Source organism: Eumetopias jubatus, unplaced genomic scaffold (genome assembly GCF_037043125.1).
Source record: "Eumetopias jubatus isolate StellerSeaLion01/CBP00866 unplaced genomic scaffold, mEumJub1_p1.0 scaffold_6, whole genome shotgun sequence".
Classification (NCBI taxonomy): Eukaryota; Metazoa; Chordata; class Mammalia; order Carnivora; family Otariidae; genus Eumetopias; species Eumetopias jubatus.
In genome coordinates this window covers 71,279,380-71,299,862 of record NW_028274812.1, presented here as the reverse complement: position 1 = coordinate 71,299,862, position 20,483 = coordinate 71,279,380, and the positions used below count along the sequence as shown (strand labels likewise).

At 39.2% G+C, this 20,483-nt stretch overlaps 1 pseudogene; it reads left to right on the top strand.

Moving 5' to 3' along the window:
* Positions 1-16,227: 16,227 nt before the first annotated feature.
* On the top strand, positions 16,228-16,370 carry LOC114213097 (U1 spliceosomal RNA; annotated as a pseudogene).
* The last annotated feature ends 4,113 nt before the right edge of the window (positions 16,371-20,483 follow it).

The window sequence follows — 20,483 nt, the reverse complement described above, 5'->3', positions numbered from 1 at the left end:
GGGAAACTGTGTGTTGTTGAACATGAATTCCTTCATTCACTAGATTTTTATTCATCGTATGCTGGCACTAGCAATACAGTGATGGACAGAACTCATTCCTTGCCCTTGAGGAGCTATATCACCTTAGTATATACATGAATATAGGAATGTTGAGGTGGCAAAATATAGTAGAAAAAAATTGGTCTTCATGGATTGTTAGTCTTGGGTTAAATTCTGGCTCATCCACTTGCTAGCTATGTGAACTTGAGCAAAGCTACTTAACTTCTCTGACTTTTAGTTTCTTATTTAGTAAAATGGAGGTCAGAAATCTCCCTGCAGGCTTGCTGGTAGGGGAGAGGAAGAGTTTAATGAGAAAATGTTAGTTTTTGTCCCTATTTATAAATAGGGACATTTATCTGCAAGTGGCCAGTTGAGTTCTTTCCAAAATGCCTAAATGCATTCCAAGTGTCTGTTAAAAATTTCATAAAATCATTTATGAGTATTAGAATATAAATATAAATCATCTCTGACTCTGATTCAGAGAAATATTTGTGATTACCAACTAGAATCATAGATTATTTTCTTCATTCACTTATCAGTAGTGACTGCGTCCTCACTATGTGTCAAGATCAAGTTCTCAGCTTTGAGAATGTTATAATCTATGTTAGATTAGGGGCTCAGAGACCAGTTAGTCAGTTGGAGAACCAAGAACTAGAACTCAGGTATCCCATTTTCCAGTTTTGTGATTCTCCCAAGTCATGGTGTTACGCTATGAGTTAGAAAGGATATAAGGATATATAGGATATACGCTTGCATTTCTGTAATTTGAGAACCTGACTGAATTAAGGTATTTAGGCAACTTTAAATTGATGAATTAAGTCAGCAGCACTAACCTCTCCAGTAACAGGAATGGTATGTTTTTTGTGGGGAATATGTCAAATTAAAATTAATAATATTATGGTTTTAGAACTGTCCTAAATATTGTTCTGAATTTAAAAAATTAATCTGACTTCCAGCTACAAATGGCCAGATACCTCTCCAAGGGCTTGATATTTGCACTGTCCATCTGTTTCTCTATCTCTCTGCACATACAGAAATAAACACAGATGCACTTGAGTCACTGCTAAAGGTCACAAATAAAAAGTTTGCAGTAAGAAAAGAAAAAGTAGATAAAATACATGTATTTTGTTTTTTTAGTCTACTATTTGAAGGCTAATTCTTTAAGGGATGACCACTGCTTGGCTTATAGTTCAAGAATTCTGGAAGTTTTTTATTTTCCTCAAGATCTGTGTACAACAGAGGAATTACCCTCTAGGGAGATGGTTCAAGATGGCGGAGGAGTAGGAAACCTTAGTTTTGTCTGGTCCCAGGAATTCAGCTAGATAGCTATCAGATCATTCTGAACACCTGCAAACTCAGATGGAGATCTAAGAAAAGAATAACTGCAACTCTACAAATAGAAAAGCGACCACTTTATGCAAGAATGAGAAAACAGAAAAACTCACCTCAAAAAAGAGAACAAGAGGCAGTACTGACTGCCAGGGACTTAATCAGTATGGATATAAGTAAGATGTTGGAATTAGAGTTTAGAACAACAATTATAAAGATACTAACTGGGCTTGAAAAAAAGCACAGAAGACACAGAGGATCCCTTTCTGGAGAAATAGAAGAACTAAAGTCTAATCAAGTTGAAATCAAGAGGCTATTAATGAGGTGCAATAAAAAATGGAGGCTCTAACTGCCAGGATAAATGAAGCAGAAGAGAGAATTAATGATATAGAAGACAAAATGATGGAGAATAAAGAAGCTGAGAAAAAGAGATAAACAACTATTGGATCACAAGGGGAGAATTTGCGAGATAAGTGATACCATAAAGCAAAACAATATTAGACTAATTGGGATCCCAAAAGAAGAAGAAAAAGAAAGAGAGGGGCAGAAGGTGTATTGGAGCAAATCATAGTGGAAAACTTCCCTACTCTGGGGAAGGAAACAGGCATCAAAATCCAGGAGGCCCAGAGAGCCCCCCCTCGAAAACAATAAAAATAGGTCAACACCCCAACATATAATAGTGAAACTTGCAGTCTCAGAGAAAAGAGAAAATCCTGAAAGCAGCTCGGGACAAGAGGTCCATAACCTACAAGTGTAGAAACATCAGACTGGCAGCAGACCTAGCCACAGAGACCTGGCAGGCCAGAAAGGACTGGCATGATATATTCAGGGTGCTAAATGGGAAAAATATGCAGCCAAGAATACTTTGCCCAGCTAGGTTGTCATTCAAAATAGAAGTAGAGATAAAAAGCTTCCAGGACAAATAGAAACTAAAAGAATTTGTGATCACGAGACCAGCCCTGCAAGAAATATTAAAAGGGATACTTTAAGCAGAGAAAGAGCCCAAAAGTAATATAGACCAAGAAAGGAACAATGCCATCACTTTACAGGTAATAAAATGGCACTAAATTCATATCTTTCAATAGTTCCTCTGAATGTAAATGGGTTAAATACCCCAATCAAAAGATGCAGGGTATCAGATTGGATAAAAAAGCAAGACCCATTGATATGCTGTCTGCAAGAGACTCATTTTAGACCCAAAGACACCCCCAGATTGAAAGTGAGGGGGTGGAAAACCATTTATCATGCTAAGGGACATTGAAAGAAAGCTGAGGTGGTAATCCTTATATCAGACAAATTAGATTTTAAACCAAAGACTGTAAGAAGAGATGAAGAAGGACACTTTTTCATAATTAAAGGGCCTATCCAACAAGAAGATCTAACAATCGTAAATATTTATGCCCCTAACATGGGAACAACCAATTATATAAACCAATTCAAAACAAAATTAAAGAAACACATTGATAATGATACAATAATGGTAGGGGACTTTAAGACCCCACTCACTGCAATGGACAGATCATCTAATCAGAAGATCAACAAGGAAACAAGGACTATGAATGACACACTGGACCAGATGGACTTCACAGATATGTTGAGAACATTCCATCCTAAAGCAACAGAATACACATTCTTCTCTAGTGTACATGGAACATTCTCCAAAATAGATCACATCCTGGGTCACAAATCAGGTCTCAACTGGTGCCAAAAGATTGGGATCATTCCCTGCATATTTTCAGGCTACAGTGCTTTGAAACTGGAACTCAATCACAAGAGGAAAGTTGGAAAGAACTCAAATACATGGAGGCTAAAGAGCATCCTACTAAAGAATGAATGGGTCAACCGGGAAATTAAAGAAGAATTTAAAAAAATTCATGGAAACAAATGAAAATGAAAGCAACTGTTCAAAACCTTTGGGATGCAGCAAAGGCAGTCCTAAGAGGGAAGTATATAGCAAAATAAAACTTTCTCAAGAAATAAGAAAGGTCTTAAATACATAACCTAACCCTACACCTAAAGGAGTTGGAGAAAGAACAGCAAATAAAACCTAAATGCAGCAGGAGAAGAGAATTAATAAAGATTAGAGCAGAAATCAATGAAATAGAAACCAAAGGAACAGTAGAACAGATCAATGAAACTAAGAGCTCGTTCTTTGAAAGAATTAACAAGATTGATAAAACCCTGGCCAGACTTACCAAAAGAAAAGAGAAAAGACCCAAATAAATAAAACAATGAATGAAAGAGGAGAGATCACAACCAACCTGAAGAATACAAACAATTATAAGAACATATTATAAGCAACTATATGACAATAAATTAGGCAATCTGGAAAAAATGGATGCATTTCTAGAGGCATATAAACCACAAAAACCAAACCAGGAAGAAACAGAAAACCTGAACAGACCCATAACCAGTAAGGAAATTGAAGCAGTAAATAAAAATCTTCCAACAAACAAGAGTCCAGGGCTGGATGCTTCCCGGGAGAATTCTGCCAAACATTTAAAGAAGAATTAATACCTATTCTTGTGAAGCTGTTTCAAAAAATAGAAAGGGAAGGAAAATTTCCAAACTCTTTCTATGAAGCCAGCATTACTTTGATCCCCAAACAGAAAAACACCCCACCAAAAAGTATTACAGACCAATATCCCTGGTGAGCATGGATGCAAAAATTCTCACCAAGATACTAGCCAATAGGATCCAACAGTACCTTAGAGGATTATTCACCATGACCAAGTGAGATATATTCCTGGGCTGTAAGGGTGGTTCAACATCCACAAATCAATCCACAAATCAATCAATGTGATACACTACATTAATAAAAGAAAGGACAAGAACCATATGATCCTCTCAGTAGATGCAGAAAAAGCATATGACAAAGTACAGCATCCTTTCTTGATTAAAACTCTTCACAGTGTAAGGATAGAGGGAACATACCTCAATTTCATAAAAGCCATCTATGAAAAGCCCACAGTGAATATCATTCTCAGTGGGGAAAAACTGAGAGCTTTTCCCTTAAGGTCAGGAACATGACAGGGATGCCCACTCTCACTGTTATTGTTCAACATAGTACTAGAAGTCCTAACCTCAGCAATCAGACAACAAAAAGAAATAAAAATCATCCGAATCAGCAAAGAAGTCAAACTCTCACTTTCTGCAGATGACATGATGCTCTATGTGGAAAACCCAAAAGACTCCACCACAACATTGCTAAAACTCATACAGGAATTCAGCAAAGTGGCAGGATATAAAATCAGTGCACAGAAATCAGTTGCATTTCTATACACAAACAATGAGACAGAAGAAAGGGAAATTACAGAGTCAATCCCATTTACAATTGTACTAAAAACCATAGGACACCTAGGAATAAACCTAACCAAAGAGGCAAAGAATCTGTACTCAGAAAACTATAGAACATTCATGGAAGAAATTGAGGAAGACACAAAGAAATGGAAAAATGTTCTATGCTCATGGACTGGAAGAACAAATATTGTTAAAATATCGAGGCTACCTAGAGCAATCTACACATTCAGTGCAATCCTTATCAAAATACTGTCAACTTTTTTCACAGAGCTGGAACAAACAATCTTAAAATTTGTATGGAATCAGAAAAGACCCCGAATCACCAGGGGAATGTTGAAAAAGAAAACCAAAGCTGGTGGCATCACAATTCCAAACTTCAAGCTCTATTACAAAGCTGTAATCATCAAGACAGTATGGTACTGGCACAAAAACAGACTCATAGATCTATGGAAGAGAATAGAGAACCCAAAAATGGACCCTCAACTCTTTGGTCAACTAATCTTCGACAAAGCAGGAAAGAATATCCAGTGGAAAAAAAGACAGTCTCTTCAACAAATGGTGTTGGGAAAATTGGACAGCCACATGCAGAAGAATGAAACTGGACCATTTCCTTACACCATACACAAAAATAGACTCAAAATGAATGGGTGATGAATTAAGATGAAAGACCTAAATGTGAGACAGGAACCCATCAAAATCCTTGAGGAGAACACAGGCAGCCACCTCTTTGACCTTGGCCACAGCAACTTCTTGCTGGACAGGTCTCCAAAGGCAAGAGGAGAACACAGGCAGCAACCTCTTTGACCTTGGCCGCAGCAACTTCTTGCTAGACAGGTCTCCAAAGGCAAGGGAAGCAAAGGTAAACTATTGGGACTTCATCAAGATAAAAAGTTTTGCACAGCGAAGGAAAGAGTCAACAAAACCAAGACAACCGACAGAATGGGAGAAGATATTTGCAAACGTCTTATCAGATAAAGGGCTAGTATCCAAAATCTATAAAGAACTTATCAGACTCAACACCCAAAGAACAAGTAATCCAGTCAAGAAATGGGCAGAAGACACGAACAGACATTTCTGCAAAGAAGACAACCAAATGGCCAATAGACACATGAAAAAATGTTCAACACCACTCAGAATCAGGGAACTACAAATCAAAACTACAATGAGATACCACTTCACACCAATCAGAATGGCTAAAATTAACAAGTCAGGAAACAACAGATGTTGGCGAGGATGTGGAGAAAGGGGAACTCCCTTACACTGTTGGTGGGAATGCAAACCGTTAGAGCCACTCTGGAAGACAGTATGGAGCTTCCTCAAAAAGTTAAAAATAGAGCTACCCTATGACCCAGGAAATACCAGGTATTTACCCCAAAGATACAAATGTAGTAATCCGAAGGGAGACCTGCACCCCGATGTTTATAGCAGCAAAGTCCACAATAGCCAAACGATGGAAAGAGCCCAGATGTCCACTGACAGATGAATGGATAAAGAAGATGTGGTATATATATAAAAAGGAATACTACTCAACCATTAAAAAAATGAAATCTTGCCATTTGCAACAACGTGGATGGACCTAGAGGGTGTTATGCTAAGTGAAATAAGTCAATCAGAGAGAGACAATTATCATATGATCTCAATGATATGTGGAATTTAAGAAACAAAACAGGATCATGGGGGAAGAGAGGAAAAAAATAAAACAAGATGAAATCAGAGAGGGAGACAAACCACAAGAGACTCTTAATCATAGAAAACAAACTGGGGGTTGTTGGAGGGGGGATGGGTGGGGCAATGGGATGACTGGGTGATGGACATTAAGGAGGGCATGTGATATAATGAGCACTGGGTATTATATAAGACAGATGAATCACTGACCTCTATCTCTGAAACTAATGATATATGTTAATTAATTCAATTTAAATCAAAAAAAAGTTTTTTTAAAGATCTATGTTCAACAAATTCTTTTTCTGTTCTGTTTAGGACAGAGATTTTATTTATAGCAACAATTTGCCTGAACTCATACCGGACTAACAGAAAAATAAATCTTTTAACTTGCAAGTTGTCTTTTTTCCTATTACAAATATTAATTGACTCGGTGTTCATAAATGAAAACTTGGGACTTTGTATTTTCATACCCAAATAAATAAGCTGAACATATAATAACTTCTCTGAGAGAAAATAAGAGTTTCGGTTTCTTATACTCACAAATGAAGTACAATAGCAGAGACCAGAAGCTATAGATCTAATCTTTTTTACAAATTGATGAAGGCTTAGTGAGATAATTCCCTATTTATTTAGCAGAAGAACTAAACTTTACATAGAAAACAATGTCTTGGTTTTCTCTTCTTTAAATTGTGGACAAGATAATGCAATGTGTTAGTATGTAAAACATTTAAAACAATGTCTGACAGAGTTAGTATTTAATAAATGTTGGCTATTACTCTTATTATGAGAAAGTATTTTCAAAAGTACATACCTTTATACAAATAAAAGATACTATTTTATGCACTACCGCTACTGAGGAAAGGTCTTATAAATTTTATAATATTTTATATCACGTATCTTTGAATGATTTTATAATTGAAACAACAGTCATCTAGTTTCTCAGCTGGTTTTCTAGGTTCTTGATCATAGGATTAGAAATTGTGTAAGAAATACATTTGAAACAAACAGTTGATATTATGGGTGGCACAACATCTCAAAAGCACAAAAGTGGAAAGCTAAAAGAGTTGAAAGTCAGTTTGGTTTGCTAAGACTTCTCTTGTTTTTGTTTCATCACCTAGAATGTTCCCCCTGTTAGCCAGAGGTCAAGTGTGCTGATTAAGGGAAACAGCATCATTGGCCCATATTCAGGCTTAGAACCATGAAAGGGGGAAGAATCCCGTCTAGAGAAAGTTCAATTACATTTATTTTTAAGGGCTTGAGTTTTACTGTATGCCATAGAGTAGAATTCTTAGATTTTAAAAAAATTCCAGAAGGTTGAAACAGAACAATATTTTGTGGTTTGTGTGTACATATTTACTGGAGAAGTGAGTGGGTGACTGAGAGCATGGAAAAGAATAGAATTAATGGATCTTAGACAGCACATCAACAGGACTGCTGATGGACATTTGACAGATTGGTAAGTATCATTGTGCTGAAATATTTTCAATCAAGGCATTTGTGAAAAAGAAAATGCCATAATTCCAGCAAACAAAAGAAACATATATTTAATGTTTGGGAGCTTCTAATTAACTCTAGGCAATCTAAGGGATTTGTTGTTCAAGAAAATAAAAGGGATTGAATAACTACAGTCTGACCCAGTTGTTTAGAATAACTTTGATTTTCAGCAATGCAAAGCCAAACTGGTATAAAATTCTTCACCACCGTCACTGTCAATCATGTTACCACATCAAAGGCCGGATTCTTTTGATTGTTTTCTTGGTTGCTCCCAGGCCCTTTTTAAATATCTCTTTCCTTTAGAGGACACCTCTTTGGATGCTAATGTAGCTAACAAAGGCACAATGATAAGGAAGTGGAAAGAGAAGGGGAGGAGAAAAGAGTGAGCTAGATAGTTTCTAGAGCCTGAGGAAACCTTTGGGACTGTGATTCCACCAGACCTGGAACACTCTTGAGAGGTGAACGAGTACAAGGATTTATGTCCGTTCCAGGAGATCTGACCTACACTTAAACTCCACTGTTTCCTCAAACACAGTGATCTCTGCATAGATATTTATTGATGGATAAGCAAGGAGTCACGATTGCCCTAGTCCATAGTGTGATTAAAGATGAAACTTCCTGGGGATTTCTGCAATGCAAGGCAAGTTGAGCTTGAAAGATCAAGGAGTCGGACTCTAAGATTGAGTCTTTCAATTCCAGCCATCAGACAACACTCCTTGAATTTCTGTTCCTGCGTTGGGAGTCAGAAAATGACTTCTACTCCCAATGTAGCCATGAAGCAACCATGTTACCTTGGCAAATTTCTCTGCCTCCTCACTGTCAAATGAGGAACTTAGAGTAAGTTAATTAATACTCTTCCAGCTCTCACATTCTGGGATTCTATGAAGCATGAGTTCCACCATCCTTTCCCCATGGAGGGAGAGCTGTAGAAGTAGAAGAAACCTCTTTTCTGATGCTCAAGGGCATTTATTCTAGCTTGGGTTGGATGGTAAATGCTAACAATAGAGAGTAGGTTTTCTCTCTGCTAAGTGCACCTTGTTTCCTGACTCTTAGGACAACCTCATTAATCTCTTTCCAATTATTTTAGAGCTTTGCGTGTCCCTGAATATATGTTACTGGGTTCTTGTTCTCCTGTTTTTAAATGTGGTATTGTGCACTTTGTTAGAATAACAAATAGGGGAAATATGTGCAGTGTATGGATAGGAAGTCGTTTCCTCAGCAACAATTACAGTAAGAAAAATATATCAAAGGATGTGGGTTTTCCCCTAATTTCATTACCCCCAAATCTAGCCCCTAGCTTATCCTTAATCTTTCCTTTCTTTTTATTGTAAGGTAAGATATAGAATCATGTACTCATGATGATCTCTTATAATTTGGGGGTAAACCAAGATTCTACATATGCACAAAGCAGAGTGGGGTCTTCACTGCTGTTTGGGGTGTTATATTTAAAGCACATGTGTATACCTGGCTTGTTTCCTCTTTGGAACTGTTCAAAAATCCTAATGGCTTATAAAAGCTGATTTCCATACGCTTATGCCTATTCCTTCCTTTTTTTTTTGCATTTTTTTATTATGTTATGTTAATCACCATGCATTACATCATTAGTTTTTGATGTAGTGTTCCGTGATTCATTGTTTGCATATAACACCCAGTGCTCCTTCTTAATGTTGATTCAAAGCGCAAATACCCCAAACCATAGAAACCATCGTGTGTAAATATTAAGGCAAATCAGATATTCACCTGAAGTCATAAGAACTAAGAGAGTCTTGTAAAGTAATACTTGGCCTCTGGGCTGGGCTGCCCTCTTTCATCTTTTTCAGATAAACCCTCTGCCATCTGAGCTCACGGTTTCCTCTATTTTAACTTTTTACTTTTCTGGGATAGAGAGGAGACTGACCTCAACATGCCAGAATTAGTCTGCGAAGTCTCAGTAAAGATCCAAGAACATAACTTTCTGGCATGATTTGGCATTGCCTGAGCTTGGAGCCTTCTCAGTTAGTAAGGAACCAGAAGCGTTCTCAAGGACGTTACTGCCAAAATTTGATTCTGGAGATGAAGATTTGGGGATAGTCTCTTCTGTGTCTTGCTTCAGGGAAGGGAGCACAGCAGACCTAGAAGGTGATATTTCTGGTCTATTCTAGGTAGTTGGTCCACAAGTTAATATTGATCCTTTTCTTGATGACTTCCTTCTGAACTGCAGGAGAGACAGCAGTCATGACATAATTTTAATGCCATTTCATCAACCAGTATTTTCTCTCCAGATGTCATTGCTAATGAACCATACATGACCTCCTTCCTTTTAGGAGAGGGAGCTTCCTACTGCCATCCCATGCTTCTGTGTAGGAGAAGGGAAACACATTTGGTCTCAACTGATTGCATGTGTTTTTCTTTGGTCCAGCGAGCTGAGATGTATGATTCCCTTCCCCAGTTCTATTCAGAGTGCTCTGGTTTTTTTTTTTTTTTTTTAAGATTTTATTTATTTAATTGACAGAGAGAGAGAGAGAGACAGAGAGAGAGGGAACACAAGCAGGCGGAGTGGGAGAGGGAGAAGCAGGCTTCCCGCCGAGCAGGGAGCCCGATGTGGGGCTCGATCCCAGGACCCTGGGATCATGACCTGAGCCGAAGGCAGTCGCTTAACCAACTGAGCCACCCAGGCTCCCCAGAGTGCTCTGGTTTTAAAATAACAGTGAAATGACCACAAAGCAGAAAAAGAGAGACAAGTTTGAATTTGAAGAGTGATGTTTCTGAGTTTCTGATGTGGGAAACAAATAGTGAGCCAGCAACTCAGTCCCATGCAAAAACCTTGTGAAGAGAGGCTTCTAAGCTTAGACCTCAGGCACACCCACTGCTGGGGTCCCTGTTGAGAGGGGTCTGGGTTGGTATTGCTTGGTAATGTGAGGCCATGGTTGGAAATGAGAAGAATAATCCCAAGACTAACTTGAGGGTTCTGGCCAGTCCTTTTCAGCTGAAAGTTACCCCCACTTGACCATGGTTTACTCGTGTCTCTTGACAGCCTGTGAGTTCTATGGAGTTAGCACACACAAGCATTTCCAGTGAAGCCCGGTAGTCTTCAGCATCATATTGCATTAAATTGCATATACGATAATGTGAATTGAACAAAAGCCGAACCCGGGAGTGTGAAAGAGCAGAATCAACAGGTTGTTTTTCCTTCAATTATAACTTAAGTTTCTGCCTTTCCACACTGTGCTTATTCATATGAACACATGAAGTAAAAAGAAGGGACTCTGTTGGCCACATTCTTCTTGGTTCAGCCTCTCACTTCAGTTTTCCAAGGCATTTCCGCAGCCTAGGAAATGCAGTTGTACAGAAACTAACCAGCAAGGAGGCCTGGGGGAGGGGAGTGTTTTGAAATAGCTATGTGAATTTTAAGACGACTTTTAGAAAATAAGCAGCTTCTGCAGTCCACCTGTTCACGTTATAATTCCTTTCTGCTGTTCAATGTGTTACTCTCTTTCCTTGTTCCCCAACGCTTGGCATATAGTTTGAAGTGGAAATGCTTTCCATATATACTCTGTCTGGGTTCTGTTTCGTCTGAGATTGGCAGGTAGTTCAACTTTCATTTTGGGCTATGCCTTAAGGAAAAAAAGGCTATCCCTCATTTTTTCTTTTCCCGTTTATATCTTTTTCCCTCCCCAAGGTACCCTTTTCCTCATTCTCCTTCCCTCTACTTTCTGTCTGCTCACATTGTCTAGGCCAGATTTACCCTTCTGTAGTTATTTTCTCCTTAATTCAGCTTCCCTCTACCTCACCATCTATCTACTCTGTGGGGAAGACGAGTTACTCTGTGAAATGGTGGATAGCTTGATTTCTGATATTCAAGAATCCTATTTCTTGCCCACTTTGACTCCAAGAGGGTTCAAAGAAAATGACTGCAGGTTAAAGATGGAGTATAATTTACCTACATAGACAAGAAAGAGATTTCCCAGACACTGCACCAACTAGTTCCTTTCTGTTTTGCATATTTGCATGAAGAAGGAATCTTTCAGGCCCATATTTGGGAGGCGAGGTACAAGAATCTATTATAGAGGTGCCAGGACCAGAGGGCCTTTTGTCCCCATCACTGCACTAAAAGGGCTCTTGTCAAGGTCATCTGGGACCTCTGTGTTGCCAAATTCAACAGTCGTTTCAGCGTCCTCATCCTATGTGACTGCTCACTGGTGTTGTCTCGCTTGTCTTCTGCTTCTCCCCCCACTGCTGGCCATGCCTGTTCAGTCTTCTGGATGGTCCTCCCTTCTCTCTCCAGCTCAGGCCTCTTCTTTTCTCCATCCACAGTCTCTCTCTGAGGATCTCCTTTTAAATAATCATTTATTTTCGGAAGACTTCTAAGTATTAATCACCAGTCCTGACTTCTCTCCAAAGCTCCAGACTTTTAACAAGAAGAGATCTAGTTGGGTACATACCTCCTGAAGTTACTTTCCGAAAGCTTCAGGAGATAACCTGACACCTCCTCTGGAATAGGCATCTCAAATTGAACCATGCATGACCAAACATTCTCAATGCCACTCACCTCCCCAACCTGCTTCACTCAGCCTTTTCAATTCCATTAAGTGGTATCACCATCCACCCAGTTGCTCAGTCAAAAGTCACACCCCTACCTCCAATCCATCACCATTTAGCTCTACCTCCAAAATACATCAGAAATCCATTCATTTTTCACAACTCCATGGCTATCCCCTTGTCCGGGCCACTATATTTCATTGCGTGCATGACTGCAATCGTTTCCAAAGAGGTTGCCTGTTTGTACTTGTCCTTATTGTGGCACTTTCTCCATACAGCAGCCAGAATAATTCTCAAAAATGTCAATCAGATTGCATCATTTCCCTTCTTAATCACCCGTTGCACCGTCCCGTATGCCGGCTCCCCTGCCCCATACAACACTCTTCTTCTTTGCATTGTCTAGTACTTTACTTGCACTGTAGTCCTGACCTGCTGAAAAGTTCAAACTTCTTTATGCTGTTTTCTTTCTCATAGGTGACATGAGGACAAAAATCTATTGGATCTGAAAATCATTTAAAATATTTAATTACTGTGCAGGTAAGAAAGCTTCCTAGGTCATCCCTGCCTTTTTTTAAACATGCAGGGTGGGAATTTCAGGGACCAGTGGTGGTGTTTACTTTCCTATTATCTGACCAGGGGTACTGGAGAGAGTTGGGGAAAACAGTGTGGACTTGGGGAGACAGACATGAACTAGTGGGAAAATAAAATGGGAAAGTAAAACATGATAGGGGGAGTGTTAAAAAGAGGGGCACACTGAATAAATGTTTTCATTTATAGTTCTTATTATAGTAACATTTTACAAATTGAGTTGCTGTAGAAAAAGGAGTAATACAATGATATTAGTTAGCATCATATTAAAAATTATATGATTTTTCACTGAATTTATATAATCTTTCTGCAGAGGGCTAAAAATGGTATAAAAAGCTCTAATGATAATATATTATTGAGCAACGTGTCTATAATAGACATTTATTATCTGGTATTAAAAAAATCCATAGAGCTTTCTAAACGTACAATATGCTAATAAAACACCAGAAACCTAATTGCTACTCTAAGAATTTAGAATTGAAATTAGCTTGTTGATAGAAAAAATTTTAATTGGAAAAAATATTCACAAAACATTTTCTATGATATAGTTGTTCACTGTAAGGAAAAATAAAAAAAAACAACAAAATAATTACTCAGACCTTGTTAAAGAAATATCGCTGTTAAATTTCCTCTTTTTCTAAGATATCTTATTGTGTGCCTTTCAGAGCCTTTTATAAGTCAGCCACTAGAGAGCAAACTTCTTCTTTTTATCAGGCTGTAGTTTTATTTAAACACACACACGCACACACACACACCCCGCATATACATCAGCACTCTTACAATACCACATTATCTCTAACTGTAAAATCTGATAAGATAGCTTCTGGATGCCTGAGGTGGTGGGTGTGAGGGATGAGAGTAGGGAATTTTAAGGCCGTTTATATTAAAAACATAAGAAAGAACAAGATAAGATATTGTAATGTTGAACCACCTTCTTGGAGTGAAAATGAAACCTTCTGCTAATGGAGCATAAAGTCTTATGTTTCATTCCATGTAATAAAACATGATAGGCATTGTTTGGTCTGACAGGCATCTCGGGCCTTTTTATGAGGGGAGGGTCTCTAGAGAGCTCAAAGAAATGATACTCTTTCCAGGTGAAGTGTGGATAAATTACATTGTCAGTTACCTTTACTGCCTTTAGTTGCAGAGGCTTGAGCCAGGCACAGGAAAGCTGCTAGGTGAGCAACATTCTCATCTATTGGACAAATCACCACTATTGACATCCGTTCCAATGGTTGGTATGGTCCCCAAACATCAATCTGCAGGCAGATGAATCTGCTGAAGGGTGGGACGCAAGGCACAGTGTGGGATTTATTGCACGTAGAAACCCCAACTTACCAGGCCCCAGGAGATATTTCTCAGCAGCTTTTGGGCCAAGATGGAGAGATTTAAGTGAGCAAAACTGCTTTCTCTCCCGGTAGACTGTTAACAGTTGGCCTTTTGCACACCATCTTAGGGACTCATGGCTGAACAAAGTCGTTGGAATCAAGTTTCATCTCTGGTGTCTGGGCTTTGGGATATTTGAGTATTTACAGTTTAGAATTTGGACTTTTAGGGTATTTTAAAAAATGAATACTTAATAGCTACAGGTAGATTATAAAAGATATCCAAGAATGGGGTTTTCAAAATCTTCCAAGGGAACATTTCCCTAGGTTTATTGGCTATTTCAGGTAGGATATTTTTCTTATATTGAATTGACCCATGTGATATCGCCAATATGTGAACAGTTTGTTTCATAAAATGGCAACATCACAGGATTTGGTTTACTGCTTTATTCTACAGGGCCTTCTGTGGGGGGCCTCAATGGGCACTGTTCACCAGTTAATAATCAATCAGCAATCATTGCATGCTCACCAAGTGCTCTGCACCGTGCCAATGTAACTCAACAAAGACACGCACGTGTTGAACACTTGCCCCCAGGGAAAGAACTGAGCCAGATGGATTCAAGAAAGAGGGAGTCTGGCTGGCAGTTCTGGCTCCACTGAAGCCCCCAGGGAATATGGGGAGTCAAGAAAGAGCATCCATCCCATAGAGTGCTTTTCTATTGCCCAGTTCTTTACACTGATTGTTATGCACACTGTGTGTGTGTGTGTGTGTGTGAAACTTTAGGTTTACATGCCAATAAATGAAATTCAGAAAGAGCTATTTTTACTGAAATCTCTCTAAAACTCTAGGGCCCATGGGATGCCTGGGTGGCTCAGCTGGTTGTCTGCCTTTGGCTCAGGTCATGATCTCAGGGTCCTGGGATCAAGTCCTGCTTTGGGCTTCTTGCTGAGCAGAGAGCCTGCTTCTCCCTCTGCCTGCCGTTCCCCCTGCTTGTGCTCACTCTTTCTAGCAAATAAATAAATAAAATCTTAAAAAAAAAAAAAACAAACACAAAAAAACCTCCAGGGCCCTGGCGGAATTTCTTTCATAGCTCACAAGCTGATTGTAACTCAGGGCAGAGGTAGGGTAGAGGGAGGCTTTGGTGGATTGACAGCTCCAGAGTTCACAGGACAGTAGTGTCACCTCCAGGGCCCCAGGGCTTCCGCTGGGTGGCAGAGGTGCCCTGCAGAGCTACATGCAGAGGACACAGCAGCCTTGTCTGACACCACATGGGATGGCTCCCATTTGAGCACATTTGAGGCAGCCCCTGGGAATGCCCAGAAATTCTGGGCCGCTGAGAGCTCTTTGCAGGAGAAGAATCCTGGGACAGCAGGCAGCGTGAAAGTCAGCAAAGAAAGGTTGTGACCCAGTGCTACCCAATTTGTATCTTTTAAGCGGCTCTGGTCCAAGGCACCTCAGTTACATGTGACTCCTGTTTGCAATTCAGCCATTTCCTTAGTAATTGAAGGTCAGAAAAGTTTTTAAAAAGTTCTCCGCCTGCCTAAGAAAGCAATATATCTTATTGTAGTTAAAAAAGATAAAAAATTAGGTTAAAATTACCATTAGCTTATCATGCAGTGGTAACTACTTTGAGTATATTTTAAAAAATGTAGTTTGATGTATTCAGATTTTATATTAACAGAAGGCATGTATATTTGGAATTTGGTAAATTTATGTCAATAGCTATATATTGCTATAAAATTTTTACCAATTTTAATCCTCCCCTTTCACTTAACATTATATTTGGAATATTTGCCTACATTATTACACACAAATATTCTACAAAATGAAATAGTGCTCAGTGGTATAAAAGAACACTCCGTTCTCCCCGCAGCCTTATCTGCTTTGTCCTGTCTCAAGAGAAACCCTTTCCGTTATTCTATAGCAGCTTCTTTTGATACACAGTTCCATCTTTAAAACTAGTATTATATATTTACCTGGCAGGGGAGATACCATGATCACGGAGGTGGTTTTCCCAGGGTGATGCTTAACCAGTGCACTCTGGCTCTGCTCACCCCTGCCACTTCCTGCACGATCTGTGGTAGTGGGGCCCTGGTTCGCGCTTTCCCCTGATCCTCTCAGGTTTGAGACCACACTGGAGCTCTTCGGCCCCTGTAGTTGCGCCCCCTGCGTTTTGCCCCCAGTTCTCACAGGACGAATTCACTAAGTGGTGAGAGCGAGCTATGTTGAGAAGCTCAGTGTGAGTTCTTAAGCAACTCGATTTTCTTTTTGCCTGACTTGTCTGCTGAAGAAAACCCGTAAGTTTGAACTTTTTTGCTGGTTTTGTATTTGCACCTCCGCTTTTTTCATCCATAGGAAACTGTGGGGGAGTCCTAGAGCGAAGAAAGGAATCCAGACTGGGAGTGAAGGGGTGCAGGGGTGAAGATAAATCAGAGCAGCAGGTGGATCTGAGGTCAAAGCTCGGGAAGGCGGGGGTAATGTCCACGCCACAGGGGCAGATCAGGAATTGAGCGGCAGGTGGATCTGAGGTCAAAGGTCGGGAAGGCAGGGGTAATGTCCACGCCACAGGGGCAGATCAGGAATTGGGAACCAGAGACCCAAGCTGGCCAGGTAGGAAGGGGTCTGAGACAGAATATATTAAAAGAGTTTTAAAAATAAAAAAAAAACCCTAATATTAACATCCTACTATTTCTTCATTTACCAAGAGTTTACAGATAGTGAGGCCTTTTGCTTTCTCTTACCCTCTCTTTCTTGAATCTTTCTGATGTAATTATATTTTAATTTTTAGTTAAATACATATTCAGTATTTTCATGATAATTATGAGAATATTGTTCACTACCGATCTAAGTAATGTGCTATGACTATGTTTTCTTTCTTGTGTATTTTTTTTCTTGGAGTTAATTGTCATTTTCATTTGCTCAAATTTCTTTGAAACATGGTAAGTCTTCCTGCCTTCCAATAGCTCTGTAAAATGGCTCTCTATACAATTTTCCACATGGTCAAAACTGTCATATCACTTATCAGTTCCATTTCATTCTGTAAAATTCTTTCTGTGCACCTCTGGCCTCCTACTCCATTCTGGACTGATTCTCCCCAGATTTTTAAAGTGATGGACTGTTGGGGCACCTGGGGGACTCGGATGGTTGAGCATCTGCCTTCGGCTCAGGTCATGATCCCGGGGTCCTGGGATCGAGTCCCACGTTGGACTCCCTGCTCTGCGGGGAGCCTGCTTCTCCCTCTGCCCCTCTCTCTCTCTCTGACTCTCATGAATAAATAGATAAAGAAAAATTAAAGAAAAAAAACGATGGACTGTTATCAATTTCAGCAAATACCTTCAATATTTGTATTATTTGTTTATAAAATATATTTTCTGTAATAGTGTGTACATTATGAAACATAAATAAAAATAGAAAACCCAAAAGGCTAACATAAAAATAAATTTAATGTTATTTCCTTTATGTGCCCCTAACAATTGACTTTCACTCACTGGGGTGTGAGACCTCTGCTCTAGGTTTACTCACCATATCTCGGAACTTTTTGCCAAAAATCTAGGAAATCTTTTTGGCTATTTCTTGTGTTCCATGTTTCATCCTTCTGAGTTCTTTCTCATTTGGATGGAGAACGTCTTGTTGTTGCTTCCTAAGAAAAGGTACAAGGGAAGTATATTTCCTGAGATTTTCCTTGTCTCAAAATGTTTTTATATAGGAGAATGAAAATACAAGTGACAGGCTGGGAAAAAATATTTTCAAAACATTTATCTGATAAAGGACTTGTGTCCAATATATAAAAAGAACTCTCAAAACTCAGCAATAATAGAGCAAATAACTCAGTTAAAAAATGGGCAGAAGATCTGAACAGATACCTCACCAAGAAAAATATATAGATGTCAGATAAGCATATGGAAAGCTGCTTAAATCATATGTCATTAGGGAATTGTAAATTAAAACAATAATGAGATCCCACTACACGCCTATTGGAATGGCCAGAATTCAAAATACTGACAACACCAAATGCTGTGGAGCATTCATTCATTCACTGCTAGTGGGAATGCAAAATGGTATAGCCACTTCGGACAATAGTTTGGCAGTTTGTCACAAAATTAAACATAGTATACAATCCAGCAGTTATGCTCACTGGTACTTACATTATTGTGCCTTAAAAGTCATTTGAATTGGTTCCTTTCTGTGTGGTTTTGCCCCCAACCAAATACACATTTAGGTTCATTTTTTTTTTAACTTCAAAAAGTGCTTTCTTGAAACTCAATTTTTTTTTTAAAGATTTTATTTATTTATTTGACAGAGAGAGACACAGTGAGAGAGGGAACACAAGCAGGGGGAGTGGGAGAGGGAGAAGCAGGCTTCCCGCAGAGCAAGGAGCCCGATGTGGGGCTCGATCCCAGGAACCTGGGATCAAGACCTTAGCCAAAGGCAGACGCTTGATGACTGAGCCACCCAGGCGCCCCGAAACTCAATTTTTAAAAAATAATTTGTGAGTTTTTTACCTGGTTCTGAAGTCAAATCCATAAAACCAGATATATTCAAAGAACTTTAGTCTTTATTCCTTTTCCCTCAACCTCAATCCCATTCTCTCTTTTACAGGGAACCATTGTTTTTATATTTTAGCCTTCATTTAAAAAGTGTAGTCGTATATACATGTATACACATACATTGTGTGTGTGTGTGTGTGTGTGTGTGTGTGTGTGTGTGCGCGCGCGGTGCTTTGCAATCAATTTCACTGGCCCTTCTTGTGCCTTCCCTTACTAATTGCTGTGCTGTTTCTTCCAGCTACTCTTCTCTTCCCTTTTGCCCTTTACCTCTGTTTTGTCTCCTCACCCCTTATCTCCTCTTTAGCTCTTCTTTCTTTCCTTAAGTACTCTCTTTCAGTCCAGTGGCTTCAACTACTACCGATTAATAGTGATTGGAGTGGGGGTGATGGTCTATAAAACTCTATTTCTCTAGACTTGCGGTTTTAACTTCCTGCTGTATATGCATTTGTTTTCATTTGTAGATTTCTTAAGCTCTACACTTCCCAAAGTGCACTTATCATCTCATCTCACCCTGTTGTATCTTCTCATCTTTTTCTCTGGTTCTTCTATTAAGAGCACCTTCAACCATCCCAATGCCCAAGGTACCAGCTGTTGGTTTAGCACCTCCCTAACTCTCAGTCCTCATATTCAATTGATTTCCAAGTCTTACGGAGTCTACTTCCAACTGGTTTCTTTCAAATTCCTCTTTTCCTCAGGATGACCACCTCCTTTAGGGTCTCATTATCTCTTTTCTCAACCTGGTAGAAGTTTCTCAATTGATCTTTCTGCATCTGGACTCTCTGTGTTGCTTTGGTCCTCCATCAATATCAGAGTAAATTTTCGGAAACATAGGACATATCATTTTTCCAATTTAAATCCTTTGATTGCTTCCTGTTGCCTTAAGATTCAGTGATTTCTTTTCTGTAATGTGGTTCAAGTCAGCTTTTTCACATTATCTTTCACCATATCTCTCCATGTATACTTTGTTCCATAAACCACTCTGAGGGCTAAGTTTTTAGCCTGAACACATGGCTCACTTGAAAAATTTCTTTATGCTTATTCTTCTCTTCCTGAAATATTCTTACCCTCTCTCTATGCATCCTAGAACTGTTCATTCTTTAAGGCACAGCTTAAATGTCATCTTCCTGGAAAAGTTAATTGTTCCCAGTTCAAAGTTCATAGGACCCCTTTTCCTAAATGAATATAGGATTTACCACATTATTTTATAGTGAGCTGAATAAAGAGCAGTTTCCCCATGGTAGAATTTAAGTTGCTTGAGGGAAATGGGCTATTGATTATTTATCTCTTGGCCCCCTACCTTAGTACAGTGCCTGTCCTTACTAATTATTTGTTGAATAAATGTATGCTCAATAAATATTTCTTGAATTGAATTGGATGTGAATCATTTCATGATGGGTGATACAAATAGGTGCCACAAAGGGACTATCCATTTAGTGATTCATGCTTGTTTTATGGAATTTATTCTTGTTAGAGTCATTTTATATCTTTTAGCCATCCTTAATTCTTTCCTTCCCCCTTTCCCACCATCCCTGTTGTCACATCTGTATTCACTGTATTTTTACAGCTCTCCCTCTCTTCCTTCCCATCCCACTGACACTACAGTAATGCAAGCCCTTACCATCCTTGCGTGACAGTTTCTGTGTCTCTTGACCTCTCTGCCACCAGCCCATTTTACCT